The sequence below is a fragment of the Vulpes lagopus genome, chromosome 14 (assembly GCF_018345385.1).
Source record: "Vulpes lagopus strain Blue_001 chromosome 14, ASM1834538v1, whole genome shotgun sequence".
In the NCBI taxonomy this organism is placed as follows: Eukaryota; Metazoa; Chordata; class Mammalia; order Carnivora; family Canidae; genus Vulpes; species Vulpes lagopus.
This window is the reverse complement of record NC_054837.1, coordinates 25277202-25294143: the sequence shown is the minus strand read 5'-3', so window position 1 is coordinate 25294143 and position 16942 is coordinate 25277202. Positions and strand designations below refer to the sequence as shown.

General features: G+C 46.3%; 1 pseudogene; it reads right to left on the bottom strand.

Annotated features, from left to right (window-relative positions):
* LOC121475328 overlaps window positions 1-16686 on the bottom strand; it is a 111756-nt pseudogene extending 95070 nt beyond the window's left edge.
* Window positions 16687-16942: the final 256 nt, after the last annotated feature.

Below are 16942 nucleotides of genomic sequence, written 5' to 3'. Positions count from 1 at the left end.
GAAGTTGCATTTTGAAAATTCAAGCTAATTCCTGAGGCTGGTCAGGTAAAAAAACAACTGACTAATTTCCATGGCATGGATCTTACTCGTGACAAAATGTGCTCCATGGTCAAAAAATGGCTGATTGTGACCGAAGCTCACGTTGATATCAAGAGTACTACTGACGGTTATTTCCTTCATCTATTTTGTGTTGGTTTTACTACGAAATGCAATGATCAGATTTGGAAACCCTCTTATGCTCAGCACCAACAGGTCCTCTGAATTCGGAAGAAGACAATGGAAACCATGACTCAAGAGGTGCAGACAAATGACTTGAAAGAAGTGGTCAGTAAACTGGTTCCAGATGGCATTGGAAAAGACATAGAAAAGGCTTGCCAGTCTATTTATCCACTCCATGATGTCTCTGTTAGAACAGTAAAAATGCCAAGGGAAAGCTCGTGGAGCTGCACAGTGAAGGGAGTAGTTCTGGAAAAGCCACTGGGGATGAGACCAGTGCTGATGTTGAACGAGCTGATGGAGATGATCCAGCTGCCCAATAACCTATTGAAAATTCAGATATTTCACGGTGACAAATAACAAATCCTATTTGTGATTTTTTTTTAAAAAAAAATACGCAGACGTGTATAAAAAGAGAGAAATAGAAGGATGCCCACTCCACTGCTATTCAGGAGTGCAAAAAATTAGAAATGGCCTAAATGTCAGCAATAATAAGTTGGTCAAATGCCTGTTTAATCACAGGCCAAATAACCATTGGAATCTTATGTAACAATCAAAAATGATGATGTGGCTCTCCATGTATTTTCCAGGAAATACGTCATGACATAATGCTAAGTAAGACGGGCCATACAATGGTATATATTGTATAACTCAATTTTAATAAAAAACACATATATTTATGCATAAAATGATTGGAAGGCTCAACCACAACATATTAATGATGTTATGTCTAGGTAGAGGGATTATCCGTATATATATTTTTTGTTTCTCTTGGCTAGTCTGTGCTCTTTCATTTTGATTTTAAAAACATGGATTACTTCAGGAATACATAGAGTTCCAAATATATTTTCGTCAAGGTCTTTTGAATACTGATTAATTATGCTCACCTTCACAATTCTTAGGCTGTTCGTCTTTCGTTAGCTTACCAGGACAGACTAGTCCCCAAACACTGACTGACCTCTCTTCTCTCCCCTTGACCGACCGCTGGGGATTGGAGATGCCCCTGAGTCCCAGAATCAAATAGAAAATACAGATCAAGTGTTCTCAAGTACGCTCGAGCTGCCCACAAGCGGCCCCCACCCCCCTACCACACCCCCACTCTCTGCAGAGAAGATCCATCCCCCCAGAGAGCCCTTGGCCCGTTCACCATCTCTGGCAAGCAACTCCCATCTCTGGTTCTAAGAACAGAGTGAACCAAGGACGCTGATTTACTGCCCACCAAGGGCCTGTGCAGAGAGCAAGCCGATGGTGTTCCCCATTTGGGGTAGCTCTTGAAGGATTTGTGGCTTCAGCAGAGGAGCTTTTAAAAGAGCATAAAGCGAGTTAAGTGATCAGGAATTTTATCCTATTGAAATGAAAGTAGGTGGGGAGGAGGCTGTACCTTTAAACTTGGCCAAGCTCCACCTCACAGTAACAGAGGTGTGACAGGCAGATGGCTGTTCTACCGCTCACCTCAATCAAGCAAGAGATGTAGATGTCTATCTCTTAAGTTCACCAACAGGGTCCTGGCTCTGCCTAAGATGTCTCCCTGTTCCCAGACTGGTCTGACCCCAACCAACATCTCAGCGGCTAGTCCTCCCCCCACCACACACACCCCTCTAAATGGATCCATTCACCTATTTGCCAATAAGAGATCTGCATTAACACACTGCATGTTTGGACTTTATTCTAAAGACCAAGCGGACTTCATTTATTCCTTCTAGACTGTTGAGTGCCTCCCACACGATGCAGATGTGGCTTGTCCTGGGCCAAGCACTGGACGTGAGGCCATGAACAAGACCACCTGGTCCTGTAGTTGTGGAGTTTACCTTTGAGGTGGAACAGAGATGCTAAACAAGTAAATAAACAGGGGAGACAATTTCTGATGATGATAAATGGGAAGAAATAGACTCATAAGTTGGCGAATAACTGAGACTTTGATCCAAAGCTGGGGAGAGCTTTCCAAAGAGTGACATTTGAGCCAAGCCTAAATCAAGCTAGAAGTTCATAGACCATTTTCAACCTGTTTTTCAATCACCCAGCTCAGTGGCAAACTGATGCTGGTCCCATTCCACCTCACCTGCTCAGAGTATGTGAGGTCTTCTGGACCACCACACATCATGGGGATACTCAGGGCCCCATCCTCCGTCTCCATCACCCTCCATCTCACAAGTGTCTGAGACAATGGAAGGGGGAGTTGTTCAGAGGGGAAAGTTGTACTACGACCCAGCAATGTCTCAGGGCCCTGCAGATTGGATGTTCAACATGTGGCATGTTGGCTGCGGATATGAGAACTCACACTTACTCATAATCAAAACCAAACATATTACCTATGACCTGAGTTCCCTTATTAAAGGTTGTAGGATTTTGAATTTCAAAAGTCAAGATAAAACTCCACATTCTTTCATTTTCTGCAATCTCAGCTTTTCTATGAAGAAATCGATACCAAAGACCTTGCTCAAATGGTGGTAGGGAGTGGCCAAACTGGGGAGCAGGGCTACCCTGAAGCCTGACAGTAAACACCAAAATACAAAAAAAAAAAAAATTCACTTAGTGTTTTAAAAATATTACCCCATCACAAATATAGAGCATCTACCAGGCACAGAGTTGGGGATCAGAAACACAAAAGGCATGTGGACAGGCCCACACTGGGGCTGGGGCAAAGGACAGAATGGGAAGCAGAATGACCTCCAATGACAGTTCCAGTCAACAGAGGGGCTCTCCAGAGCAGAGATTGCTGAATCACAACAGCCAGGCCCTGTTACCTCATCTGAAGCCAGGGTGGATCTTAAAGGTGGCACTGCTGGGGGCCATGCTCTAGGGCACTGCTCACCTCTTGGGCCAAGGGAAATCTGAAAGGCGCACCTCTGTGACTCTCGCATACCCTAAGGAGGGCAGGTAATCATATTAGAGTCAAGCCACCTGACTCTTAAGGTGAACATAGCATCCTTGAGCAGGAACTCTAAGTAGAGACCAGAAGGCACTACTAGGGTCAGGGAAGTGTACAGCATGGTGGTCAAGTGCATAGAATAGGGGCCTGGGCTCCCTGAGTCTTTTTTTTTTTTTTAGATTATTTATTTATTTATTCATGAGAGACGCAGAGTGAGAGAGGCAGAGGGAGAAGCAGGCTCCCTGCAGGGAGCTGGATGCGGGACTCGGTCCTAGAACCTTGGGATCATGACCTGAGATGAAGGCAGACGCTCAACCATTGAGCCATCCAGGTGCCCCGGGTCCCTCAGTTCTGATACCACCTCTGCGACCCTCTAGCTGTGTAGTGTGAATGGGTCACTTCGGCTTCCCCTCTAGCGGATCAAGGATAAGAACCACAACCAACCCTATAGCTTTATTGGAAGGATTATGGAGAAGTTAATGTTCTAGAAAGCACTTAGAAAATGCCTGGCCAGCAAACACTATTAGTTAAGTGTTAGTGAGTGTCTCAGTAAAAAATGAGGAGAAAGAGCCCTCCAGGCAGAAAGCACAGCCTGGGTAATAGCCCGAAGGACAGGATCAGAATAGCACAGAATGTAACCCACATCAGTGGGCTAGAGCCAGCCAAACGACTGGTTAATCGCATTCAACTCAAGCACTGTTTAATTTATTTTTCAGGCACGGATTTTAAGGGAAATAACATTCTCTGGCCTTGCCAAACAGCCCACCAAGATGGACTGTGTGATTTTTTTCTCTAAAATCCATCCGGATCTTACCCAGATGGACTCAAAGCCGAAAAACAACGAAAACCACCCTTCCCCACAGCCCGCTCTCGTTAAAGCTGCAATTTCTTCCAAAACGACAGATGTTGACACACATGCTTGATGCCACCCATCAGAAAGCTTGGGTGCACCCCTGCAATGCCCCCTCCCCATCCAGGACCCTGGTCCTCTCGCTGGCTCCACCAAGGCTGAGCGGTCTGTGAACCCCGCCAGCTCCTTCCCGCCCCTCGCAAGCCCCTAGGAAATGAGTTGCTCTGTTTTCACTCCTTATCAAAGATGGAAATATTTCCCCTGCGTCTTTGTGTTTTTTTGCATATATGAGCTGGAGTATGCTTAACTCTTATAGTTCCAAAGCACTGCCAGCCTTCTGACCCCCAGATCAAAATCATGGGGTGCAGCATCATCAGATCACAAGAAGGGAAGGGTGGGGAGAGTAGAGGGAGGGGCAGATCAAGAGGATGCTTGGAGTGCCAACAATTCATGCTGAGAAGAATTCAGCCGCTTCCTTCCATGACTTTCAAAAGAGCTCTTTGAGGGGAGCTAGGGTGGCTCAGTCAGTTATGCAGCTGCCTCAGGTCATGGTCTCAGCGTTCTGGGACAAGCCCCAAGTCAGGCTCTCTGGTCAGTGGGGAGTCTGCTTCTCCCTCTCCCTCTCCCCACTTGGGCTCTCTCTCTCTCTCTCTCAAATATATAAATAAAATATTTTTGGGGTGTCTGGGAGGCTCAGCGGTTGAGCATCTGCCTTGGGCTCAGGGCGTGATCCCAGGGTCCCGGATGAGTCCTGCTTTGAGCTCCCTGCATGGAGCCTGCTTCTCCCTCTGCCTGTGTCTCCGCCTCTCTCTCTCTCTCCCTCTCTCTGTGTGTGTGTGTGTGTGTGTGTGTGTGTCTTTCATGAATAAGTAAATAAAATCTTTTTTAAAAAATAAAGAAAGAAAGAAGAAACAGTTCTCAAGGAACTTCATACAGGAAACAGGAGCTCAGAGTGTGACAAGGTCAGTGGTCATTTCAGTTATGGATAGGCCCATTGCTCATCACAGTAAGGTAGCAGACTGCTCTGTGTTTATTCCGTCTCCCTCACAGGATTATGAGCTGCTCGAGGACAGGGTGTGAGCCCAGCACGTCTTTAGCAGGAGTCAGTTGTTTGTCCAAAATCTATGTGTTGTTCGTCTACTTCTCTGCATTTCTATCACCTGAGCCACTCTCTTCTCTTGCCTGGTTGACTACAATAGGCTTCTACATGGTTTCTCAACCCCCTTCTCAACCCTCTATAATCCAGAATGATCTTAAATGTACAAATGACCTTCTTTCACTCCTTTGTTTGAATTTCCTGTGGCTTTCCTTGGCATTAAGAATGAAATCTCAGGGAGCCTGAGTGGCTCAGTTTGTTAAACATGTGACTCTTGGTTTTGGCTCAGGTCATGATCTCAGGGTCCTGAGATCAAGCCCTGCATCAGGCTCCATGCTGAGCATGGAGCCTGCTTAAGATTCTCTCTCTCCCTCTGCCCCTCCCAACCTTGCCTCACATGTATGTGCACTCTCTCTCTCAAGGGAAAAAAAAAATTTAAAATCTAAACTAAAATCTATACTCTGGCCACCAGGACCCTGTGAGCCAGCCCTGTCCACTCTCCAATGTCATCTCCTACCATCTCGGCCTTACTCTTTTTGCTCCAATCCACTGTGCTTCTTGCAATTGTTCAAAATCTTGCCTCATGGCCTTTGCACTTGCTGTTGCCTCTGCCTAGGATGTGAACTCCCAGATCTACCCATGAATGGCTCCTCTCATCACTCATGTCTAAATTTAACTGTCAGCTCCTCAGAGAATCCTCCTGTGATGATCATTTCTGGACTAAAATCTCCCCTTTATTTTGTATCATACTACTCTATGCATAATGTGCTTATCATCAGCCCCTTTCCCAAACCAACACATAAGTTCCTTAAGGACAGAGACCTTCTCTGTTCTGGTTACCACTGAATCCCCAGAGCCTCATCCAGTGCCCAGCACATAGTAGGTCCACAAACTGTTTGTTGAATGAAATCACAGATGAAGGATTGAGAACTCCTTGAAAATAGATCCCATATATTCTTCTCCTTTGGATCCAAAGAGCCCAAAACAGTACCTCATATCCAGTAGGTGCCAAATTAGAGCACATCCCTCCCCTTTAAGGGCACAACATGAAAATGACACAAATCACTTCTGCTTGTACCTCCATCAGCCAGGACTTTGTCACATTTGGCCACATTTAAGTGCAAAAGAATCTGGGAAATATATTGTTATGCCGAGTTGCCATATGTCCAGGGAAAGATTCCATGACTATCATGAAATGGAGGAATCACATAACTAAGACTCTCTGCTACCAGTCGCAAGGATTTTCAAAATAATACAAATAATAATCATAATAGCTAACATCATTGTTTAGTCTTGTGCTGGACACAGTCCTTTTAATCCTTGCAATGAGCCCCTGTGGTGGATGCCATTGTTGTCCTCGGTCTGCAGGAAAGTGAACTGAGGCTCCAAAAAGCATGGGCGACTCACCCATAATTGCACAGTTGGAAAGTGGGAAAAGCTGAATTGGACCGATTTGGCAAAGAAGCTGTCCATAACCCAGAGAGATGGAATGTTATCACCCTCTAAGCACTGGGGAGCCACTGAAGATTTAGAACAAGAGAAAAAACTTCTAATAACTGTCCCTGAGCTGAGGGTGGTGTGTGCATTATCTCATTTCAACCTCGGTGCTATTAATCTCCCAGTTTGACTGCGTCTGTTTTGTTTCCTGCTATATTTCCAGGGCCCAGAATGGTGAGCACACACACAGATGCTCCATAGACATTTGTTGACTGTTGAAAAATTGCATTGGCAATTAAGTTACTTCATGTGCCACGACGATGTCATTATGGTCTGTCTCTCTCACTAGACTGCAGATTCCGTTTAGGGATTCCATGGGGGGCAGGGCATGAGTCATACCCAGGCTGCAAAGCACTCCCTCCCATTCTGGGTCAGCACCTGGAACACAGTAAGTGCTCACTAAATGCCTATTGAATGAAAGAGTGATCATCCTTGTCAAGGAGAAGTGAGATCCAGAGGAACATCTTTAAAATACTGTCAGGGGGATCCCTGGGTGGCGCAGCGGTTTGGCGCCTGCCTTTGGCCCAAGGCGCGATCCTGGAGACCTGGGATCGAATCCCACGTCGGGCTCCCGGTGCATGGAGCCTGCTTCTCCCTCTGCCTGTGTCTCTGCCTCTCTCTCTCTCTCTGTGACTATCATAAATAAATAAATTTAAAAAATGTTTAAAAAATAAAAATAAATAAAAATAAAAAATAAAATACTGTCAGGGACGAATCCTTTTCTCAAATTGGAAACAAAGTCAAAATGAAGAATTCAGGTGCCAATGATCCACAGAGCCTCTTCCTGCTGGCCTCCAAACTCACTCTGGATCCTGTTCAGAACCGATGGAACACCACTGGCTGGGGAATCTGCATAGATCGTGAGGTTTCTTGGGTACCAAACAATGTCATGTGGATTCTGATGAGCTGGGTGCAAATGAATCTGAAGCGCACTAATTAAAACCCTATGGAACACGATCTGGCTTTGGAATGGAGGAGTTATTTTGTGTCCTTGAAACAAACCACTTCTTAAACTACCTTAAGGCATGTTCTCGAGATCACCCCGTGCTGAGGCTGCTCTGACAGCACGCACCTCCTGATGAGTCTTGGGCTTGGGGTTGGCCACTTGAACTAAGCCATGAGGCTACTCCTTTGCATCTTTAAAAGACTCTAACAGCTGATGTCCCAGTACAGCAGCAATGAAACAGTGAAGTTTAGACCACCAAAGCTTTGGGAAGAAATCACTCCTCGACAGAGACAAGCCAAACCACTGAGCCAGGAAGGCCAAAATCTGCACTTGGCAAAATAAAGTTGGTTTAAAAAAAAAAAAAGATTTTACTTATTTATTCATGAGAGACACAGAGAGAGGCAGAGACATAGGCAGAGGGAGAAGCAGGCTCCATGCAGGGAGCCCAATATGGGACTCAATCCCAGGACCCGGGGATCACGATCTGAGCCCAAGACAGACACTCAATCACTGAGCCACCCCGGCATCCTGGCAAAATCAAGTTTTAAAGTGGATGTCGGGATCCCTGGGTGGCGCAGCGGTTTGGCGCCTGCCTTTGGCCCAGGGCGCGATCCTGGAGACCCGGGATCGAATCCCACGTCGGGCTCCCGGTGCATGGAGCCTGCTTCTCCCTCTGCCTGTGTCTCTGCCTCTCTCTCTCTCTCTCTGTGACTATCATAAATAAATAAAAATTTAAAAAAAAAAAAAAAAAAAAAGAAATAGTTTAAAAAAAAAAAAAAATAAAGTGGATGTCATGACTTGGTCAGGCTGGGACTTGATGACTTCTGGAGGAGAACCCTGGAAATCAGTAGAGTGGCCATCATCAACGATGGTCAGCCACGCACATTTCCACCCTGCATTGTTCCAGATAGAAGAAATCATCATTTGCAATAAATACCCCCCAGAAACTCCATGTTCCTGCCTGTGCATCCCTCTTGGCTTTTCCTGCAAATAAGTGTAAAATAAAGACTAACTGGAGAATCTTTGTTGTACACATACAATTCCTTTTGCACCTGCTGTTTCCCCCTACTTGCCTTCTTGCCTTTCTTTCCTTGAATCCAAGAGGGTCTTTCTAGCCCTGAATTCTTAGCAGCCACTGTTCCCTCTGCTACCAGTGGTTTTCCCTCCAATTTTGCACAAAACCTGAGGTTTCTTCAGGTCTCCACCCAAATGTCCCTTTGCCCCCAGAGGACTTCCCTCTACCCTTTCCCTTCCTGGCTCTCATGTTTTCCATAACAGTCACCACTATGGGTAATAATAGATTTCTCTTTTTGACTTGTTTAATACCTCACTCTCCTACTTATCTGTAAGCTCCTTGGGGAGACGGCATGTGTGTTTTATTCATCAGTGTAGACCCCTCTACCTCAACCACTCACTTTCCACTTAGAAGTCCAGACTCTGCCAGAGAGAGGCTGGAATCCGGAGCCTTCGGAGGAAGACACAGAGACCCAGCCAATGCTGATGGAGCCAAGAGCCATCCATCACTCTCCTACCTGGGACAGCTGGATGGATTAATAATCCTAGTTGGGCTGAAACTAACTGGTAGACCTGTCTGGCTCAAACACTCCCTCTGCTTAAGCAGGAATTCCTGTGGTGGCATGGGCTAGAGTTGTCCACCTCATCCTTCAAGCCCTGCTCAGACCCCAAGTCCTGCATAACACCTTTCTTTCTCTCCTCAGGATGAAGTATGTGCTCCCACCTCGGATTTCCCAGGGTAAATCCTGTCTATGCCCTACATTGGCCATGAATCATGCATGGGTTTGAGTGACCCTACCAATCTTGTCTTGAACTCTTCCTTAATTCTCTTTTTGCTTAACTTTGAATATCGATTCATTCTTTTACCTTCTAACAGTCACTCATTGTCTAGTTGAGGGATCTGATCAAAAATATATCTGATCCCATTCCTCTTCTACTCAAAACCTCTGGGGGCTTCCAACTCAGAGTAAAATCCAGAGTCCTAATCACAATCCTCAGCCTCCATGAGAGCTACTTCATACTGGCATCTCCTCCGTGGCTCCCACCATCTTCACAATCCTTCCCTCCACTCCAGGAATACTAGCCTTTACTACTCCTCCAGCATGCAAACCATGCTCCTGCCCCAGGGCCTTTGTTCTTTCTGTTTGCTCTGCCTGGTATGATCTGCTCCAGATAACTTGGTGGTTCATTCACTTCATTCATTCAGATCTTTGCTCAAATTCGCCTTCTTAAGAAACTGCCTTTGACCCTACCTTGTCACCCTCGATTTTTCTTGCTCTTCTTTTCTCTCTGTTTTCCATAACTACTGATTTCTTATGGACTTAACTTGTTTCTTTACTGTGGAGGAAGGAAAGAACAGTTACTGGAGGTAAGTCAGCCATCTAACACAGACATTAGTCAAAGGAAAATCAAGGTTCCTGCTAAAGAAGAAGGTAGACACTCAAATCAACATAGTCCACTAATAGCACCTGCTATGTTCAAAGTGCTCTGGGTTTGTGTTTTCATATAAGACATTCTTATTATTAAATTAATTAAGGACTGCGTATGCCTTCCCCCTCCCCCACAAATGGCACTGCTCTCTAACCCAACCTCCTTTCCCAGATCTTTGCAGCTTTGCCTGGACTGTCGAAGTGCCTTGTGATTTCTGGGAAATCAGTGGCCTTGGGACCCAGGATAAAGCCATGAGAGCCTCTCCCTCCCAAAACCTGAACCATGAATGTAGGCCAACATCAGAGATATTGTAGGTTTGGTTCCAGGCCACAACAATAAAGCAAATCACAATAAAGTGAGTCAAGTGAATTTTTTGGTTTCCCAGTGCGTATAAAAGTCATGTTTATACTTTATCTATTAAGTGTGTGATAGCATTTTGCCTAAAAAACAAAGGACACAACTTTAATTAAAAAATACTTTCTTGCTAAAAAATGCTAACCTTCATCTGAGCCTTCAGTGAGTCATAATCACCGATCACTGATCACCACACCAAATATGATGATAATGAAAAAGTTTGAAATATTGCAAGAATTGTCCAAATGTGACACAGAGATTCAAAGCTACCAAATGCTGTCGGAAACATGGCGCCACTAGACTCGCTTGATGCAGGGTCGCCACAAACCTTCAATTTGTAACAAACGCGTGATCTGCAAAGCTCCATAAAGCAAGCACGATTAAACGAGCTTATGCTGTATGTGCAGGAGACACATACGGAAAGCAGTTGGAATCAATTCATCTCAAAGGCTATACCCTCAGGATACCTCCTTATTAGTTCTTGCTCTCTAGACATTGGAAGCTTCCTGCTTTCTGTTTGTTCTCCATATGTTGTTCAGTTTTTCTTTCAAATCACTGGAATAACCTGTGTCCTTGCACTAAATTGTTTAGGTTAGCCTGAGTCACTGAATGATGGAGTGCTCCTTATGTACTTACTCACTTGCTATCATTCAAGCTGCTGCTACAGATCTTAAATATTTCCTGGTCAGTTTCTAGTCTGGAAGACGAAGCCACCCAGCCAGGGAGTCTGATGAGAGAAGGGATTTAATATAGGTCAATAGTTACAGAGGTGTTGGAAGAGCAGTGAGGTCAAACAGGCATGGAAGACAACTCTGAGGTCAGCAAGAATGGGAAGCCACTTCAGCTCCAGGAGACAACGAGGGAGGAGATGGTGTCACCAGAGCCCAGTAGCTGGGGCTGCCCTGGCAGGGAGTTAGGACCTTAAAGGGACTGAGAAAGCTAGAGCCATGTAGGAAATACAGCCACTGCCCAGAGAGGCCCCTCGAGTCAGAGAGAGCAGAGTGGAGCATGGGAGAATGAGCTTAGCCTCTCCGACCATCCCATCCTCCAATACACTAGTGTCCCTCCCACAAGAGGCTCCCCCATTGGCTGAACCTAGCCAGAGGCGGGGGACACTGGGAACAGTAGTTTGCAGTAGTCAGCCGTCTGCTATCAGAAGTGACTGGCCACCTAAGGCGTGAGTGGTCCCCTGTATGATCTGACTTCCTTAACACCCTTGTTGGCTTCCAACATGGCATCCAAAGGAGCAAACTCAGTGGAGGAAAGAAACAGACACGTTCTACCATTGTGCTGCCCGGCACATCCTGCCTTCCACCAGAGTCTCAATGTGGGTATTTTACAGTCTTCAGTCTGGGCGAATGGTCTGGCCACCACTCCCCTCCTTCCACTCCCATAAAGTGCACCAGCCCTGCTGGTAACCAAAGGCCTGGCATTGGCTGTGACCCAAATAACTGGAGGAGACTCAAGTCCACTCAGAGCTCTGGGCAGTGCCAGGGCAGCAGAAACCAAGGCCTGTTCCCTTCTCGGGTTTGATGAATTTTCTAACAGTTACTTCTACCCTGAGAATTAAAAACTAATGTTTGTGCAGCCCGGCCCATTAGCGTGCTTCGCTGGTGACGGAGCTCCCTCCACCTCTCCGCCGCAGGCCTGCCTTCCCGAGTTCCAGCCAGAGCTCTTGCTAACATGCTCTCTGAAAGTCATTTTTGGACCTGAAATGAGGAAGTGGGGCCAAAGCTCACTTTGTGGAAAGATTTTATTTCCATCTGAGTCCACTTCAAGGAACAGCGAGGGATTAGTTTTGTTAGCTTTTTACCTCCAAAAAAAAAAAAAAATTGCTGGGACTTCTCGAAGCAGATTTATGGAACTGCTCAGCAATCACATTTCAAACTATGGAGATCAGGAGCCCTTACTTTGGGGATGACTCCAAATTGGCTGGCACCACGAAATATAGGCTAAATGGAAAACATTCAGTAAGGCTGGCTTGGGGCGATCTATTCCGAGGCAGGTCTACAGCACTTGGTGCAGGGCCACTGGGGCCCAGCTACTTCCCCAGATGCTGGGCAAAGACAATCCAAGGAGATCACTCGAACTCGGCTAATAAGCAGGTACGAGAAGGAAAGTGAGGATTGAGGGATGTCCCCCCAGTTCTGTTCCTGAGATCAGTGGCTCCCAAACTTGAGGGCGCACTCAGTGCTCTGGGCGTCCTGTTAGAATGCAGATGCTCATTCAGCAGGTGTGGGCTGAGCTCTGATGTTCTGCGTGCCCAACAGGCCCAGATGCAGTGACTGCTGGCGCTGCTGGGCCAGGAAGCACACTTGGAACAGCAGGGACCTAGATTGTGGTGTACAGAGTGGGGTGTGTGGAATCATCCTCTGGGATTGAGGGGGAGCACATCAGAACTTCTGCTAATACTCACTCCTCTCATTTCTGATCTTTGCGCATAGAGTATTTATAATAGATTTAACTGAATAGTACACGGATATGTGTATGTGTATGTATATGATATCTATGTGGATATGTACGGATATATATTTTTATATAGTATATGGAATATATAGAGATATACATACATATATATCTGCTCAAGGCTCTTTTTTACTTACGACTTAAAAATAACCTCATTGGCTTTAGGTACCTTGGCTCGGCCAGTCTCCCCCAAATTCACATCTGACGGGTTCCAAAGAAAACTTCACCAGCGCCCAGGGAAGCCAGAACACGTGCTTTGTCAACAGTGGGGCCAATGGAGATGTCCCCCGGGTGTGTTTTTCTGGAACTGTTGTGTCTGAGACCTTGGCTATATATATATATATATATATATATATATATATATATATATATATATACACACATATATATTCATTCCATCCTCACTTTTTTAGATGGATGGGAATATATAATTAAAAGTGTAAGTTTGGAGACCTCTAACAAAATCCACAGACTGTACTTCTTCAGACTTTCAGAGAGAAGCTTTCTCTCTCTCTTAAAAAACTGGGCTTCCTGCATGGAGCCTGCTTCTCCCTCTGCCTATGTCTCTTAAGAAGAGAAAGAGAGAGAGAGCACGTAGGGGTGGGAGAGGCACAAAGAGAGAGAGAGAGAGAGAGAGAGAGAGAGAGAGAGAGAGAATTTTAAGCAGGCTCCATACCCAGCATGCAGCCCAACACAGGGCTCAATCCCACAACCCTGAGATCATGACCTAAGCCAAAATCAAGAGTTGACTTAACCGACCAAGCCAACCCGGCGCCCTGAGAGAATCTTTATGATATACAAGCACCTTCTTCAAGTTTGTCCTGTAATCCAAAGCCACTTTTATATGAATGGGACCTACTCATTGAGCATGCATTATATGCCAGACACTGTGCTAGGCATTTTACCCTGTCAGGCAAAGAGTGTCATGCTTATTTTACAGATAAAGAAACTGGGGTACAGACAGGGGAAGTGACTCACCCCTGTTCCCTTATCTACCCACCAGCAGAGATTCAAACAATGTGGATGCAAACAACTCGAACAGAGATTCACCAGTTTGATTCCAACAGACCAAATACGAGCTAAGGCAATAAACCGTCCTTCCCAGTGGGCCATTGCTAAGCCCGGGTGCTGCGAGATCCGGCAACGCGGTGCCTGAGCACAGACTTCCTGACCTCTATCATCCCAAGTAAACAGCTGGAGGCCCGGGGTTCCCACACCCACAGCGGCTTCTCGGGGACACATGGGCAGAGCTCGCAGAGCCGCTGTGCACTGAGCTTCACCATCTCTCGTGGCTATCTCAAGGTCTCTGAGAGATGAAAGCCATGTGCAGTCTGTGCTTAGGATTTTGAGTTCCTGTCTTGTCTGTTTTCTTTTGGAAATAAATTCCTCTTTTCCTATAAGAACTTGCTCTGTGGCAGACACCAGGCTCAACTTTTTATGTGCATTATCTCAGTTCATGCCCACAGAAACTATGAGAAGATGCAATTACCATGAATTGGTCAATAAATTGAGACGTTGACAGGTAAGTTGCATGCCAGGGGTTGGGGGGGGGGGGGTGCAGTTTTAGTGCCAGCATTGATTCTAGGCAGATCTAATTCAAAACCTGGGTTTTGGGGGCACCTGGGTGGCTCAATGGTTGAGCGTCTGCCTTTGGCTCAGGTTGTGATCCTGGAGTCCTGGGCTCAAGTCCCACATCGGGCTCCCCACAAGGGAGTGTGTCACAACCAGTGAGGGGTGTGTCTCTCGTGAATAAATAAAATCTTAAAAAAAAAAAAAAAAGCCCGGGTTTTGAAGCTATATGGACTCTGTCTTGCCCGTTGGATTCTGAGCCCTTCCTTGGTCCTACACTATACATTGTTGATGCTAATAGGTTCATTTTTCTGACACCCAGCCAGGTTAGAGGAAAGAGAAAGGACCCATCATACCACACACCTCAACTCTGCATACTTACCTGGGACTCAGGCAGGTGCCGGCCCAGGTCTCAGACACAACACTTGCAAGAAAACTACCCTGGGGACGTCTCTGTTGGCTCTGCTGTTGACAAAGCAGGTGTTTTGGCTTCCCTGAGCACTGGTGAAGTTTTCTTTGGAACTCGTCAGATGTGAATTTGGGAGAGACTGGTGAAGCCAAGGTGCCTAAAGCCGGTGAGGTTATTTTTAAGTCATAAGTCAAAAAGAGCCTTGAGCAGAAATGTTCTCACCTGCCACAGAATTGAGCTTGGGTGTCTTCCTCTGCCGATGGTGCCCAAGGGAGACTCTGGGGCTGCTCAGACATGGAAGGGTGTGCATGAGTGTGTGTGCGTGAATGAACATGTTTGCGTGTGTGAGTGTGAACACATTTGAGTGTGCAGATGAGAGAGTGTGTGCTTAAAGGTGAGTTTTGTTGGGACGCCTGGGTGACTCAGTGGTTGAGTATCTGCCTTTGGCTCAGGCCATGATCCTGGGGTCCTGGGATCGAGTTCCACATCGGGCTCCCCACAGTGAGCCTGCTTCTCCCTCTACCTATGGCTCTGCCTCTCTCTGTGTTTCCCTCATGAATAAATAAGTAACATCTTTAAGAAAAAAAAAAACTGAGCCTGTTGGCAGATTCAGATTCACAATTTGGGGTAAAAGAGGCAACAGTTCTCCTCTGCACCCTTAGGAAATGTTACTGGTCTCCTACACACACTTGAACATGTGACACCCTCTTCTGGGAATGTCCTAAGGCATATGAGCTAACCATGACAACTATGGTCACAGCTCTATTTGTATTCAAACCAGAGAGGAGATAGCATCATGTCAAGCATTAACACCAGGATTAAAGTTGGATGACCCTGGGTTCGAATCCCAACTATCCCACTCCCTCAGCTGTGACAGTGGGTAAATAATCACCTATCCATCTGCCCATCTACAGGGTGGCTATAGAACCCGCATCATCAGGTTGTTGCAGGGATTAAACAAGATAATGTCATAAAGTGCCCTATATGGTGCCTGTCATGTAGTAAACATGCACTGAAGGCTGGTGTTGAAAATAATAACAATGAATCCGGGCAGTGTAAAGGAGTAGAAAAGGTTCTAGGATCGTGGTGGAGCAGGGACAGGAGACGGAACATCTACCTGGAGAGAGAAACTGCCAGAGAAGGGGAAGGGAAGTCCCCAGGCAGGATGGGTTGGGACTCTGTAGCAGTCAGCGTTCCTATGACATTCCCAGGCAGGAAACACTCATATGGGGCAATGGACAGTTTACCAAATGGGTTATTTATAAAGATGAGGCAGGATTAAGGAAACCAGTGAGGGGTGGAAAGCACCCAGGGACTAGTGACATCGGGAAGCTGTCACTATCACCAGTCCTGAAGGAGCAAAAGGAGGGAATATCAGAGCCCAAAGAGAAATCAAAAGGGGACGTCTCCTGATGAATGCTGGGGCTTTGGTCCAGACACCGCCAGTCTTAGACCACCTCACCGGGAAGGAGCCCGGGGAAGAAAGACCCCGACTGCATGGCCCACCATCCCTTGCATCTCCTACTGGTGTCTCCCATTGTCTGAATCCAGCCAGAAGCCAGAGACAAGGAGTCCACTGATGGAGTCTATGCAGCTCAGCTGCTTAGGGGGAGCAGGGTAGAGAGCGGACTCCTGCCATATAGACCTAGCCGAATAACATATCCAGTTGGATTGCATTCTGCCCTTAGTCAAAGAAACCTAGAATAAGCAAGATAGAGATTTATCTTGTCTCATATAAAAATACTCCAGGGGCAGCTAGGGCCACCGGGTCATGTTAGCACAAGGACCACCACTCGCAGCATAATCCGTGAGTTGCACCCTCCTGGAGCTAAGCAACCAGGGCTAATGGGTGATCCTGTGACATCACCAGTCCCTCTGACTCGTGTCTTTCTGCTCTCCGATCCTTGGCACTATTTTTCATCCTCACAGTTGCAGCCATGATCACAGGTGGCCACTGCAGCTCCGCCATCATAGCAGGAAGAGGGAGAAAAGAAAGATGGACAAGAAAGAAGGACAAGAACTCTCTGGAAGCTCCCCTCAATAACTGCTGCTTATATCTATCCCATTTAACCCTCCTATCTGCATGGAGTGCTTCCAACTACCATTTCTTTTCGAAGCAGCATAATGCTGCTTCCAGAAACCGGAAGACTTTTCCTAGAGAATAAAAAGAAAATGGTTATCAGCCCTGCCTCAGTTAAGTACTGATTGGGAGTCAGAAGACCTGG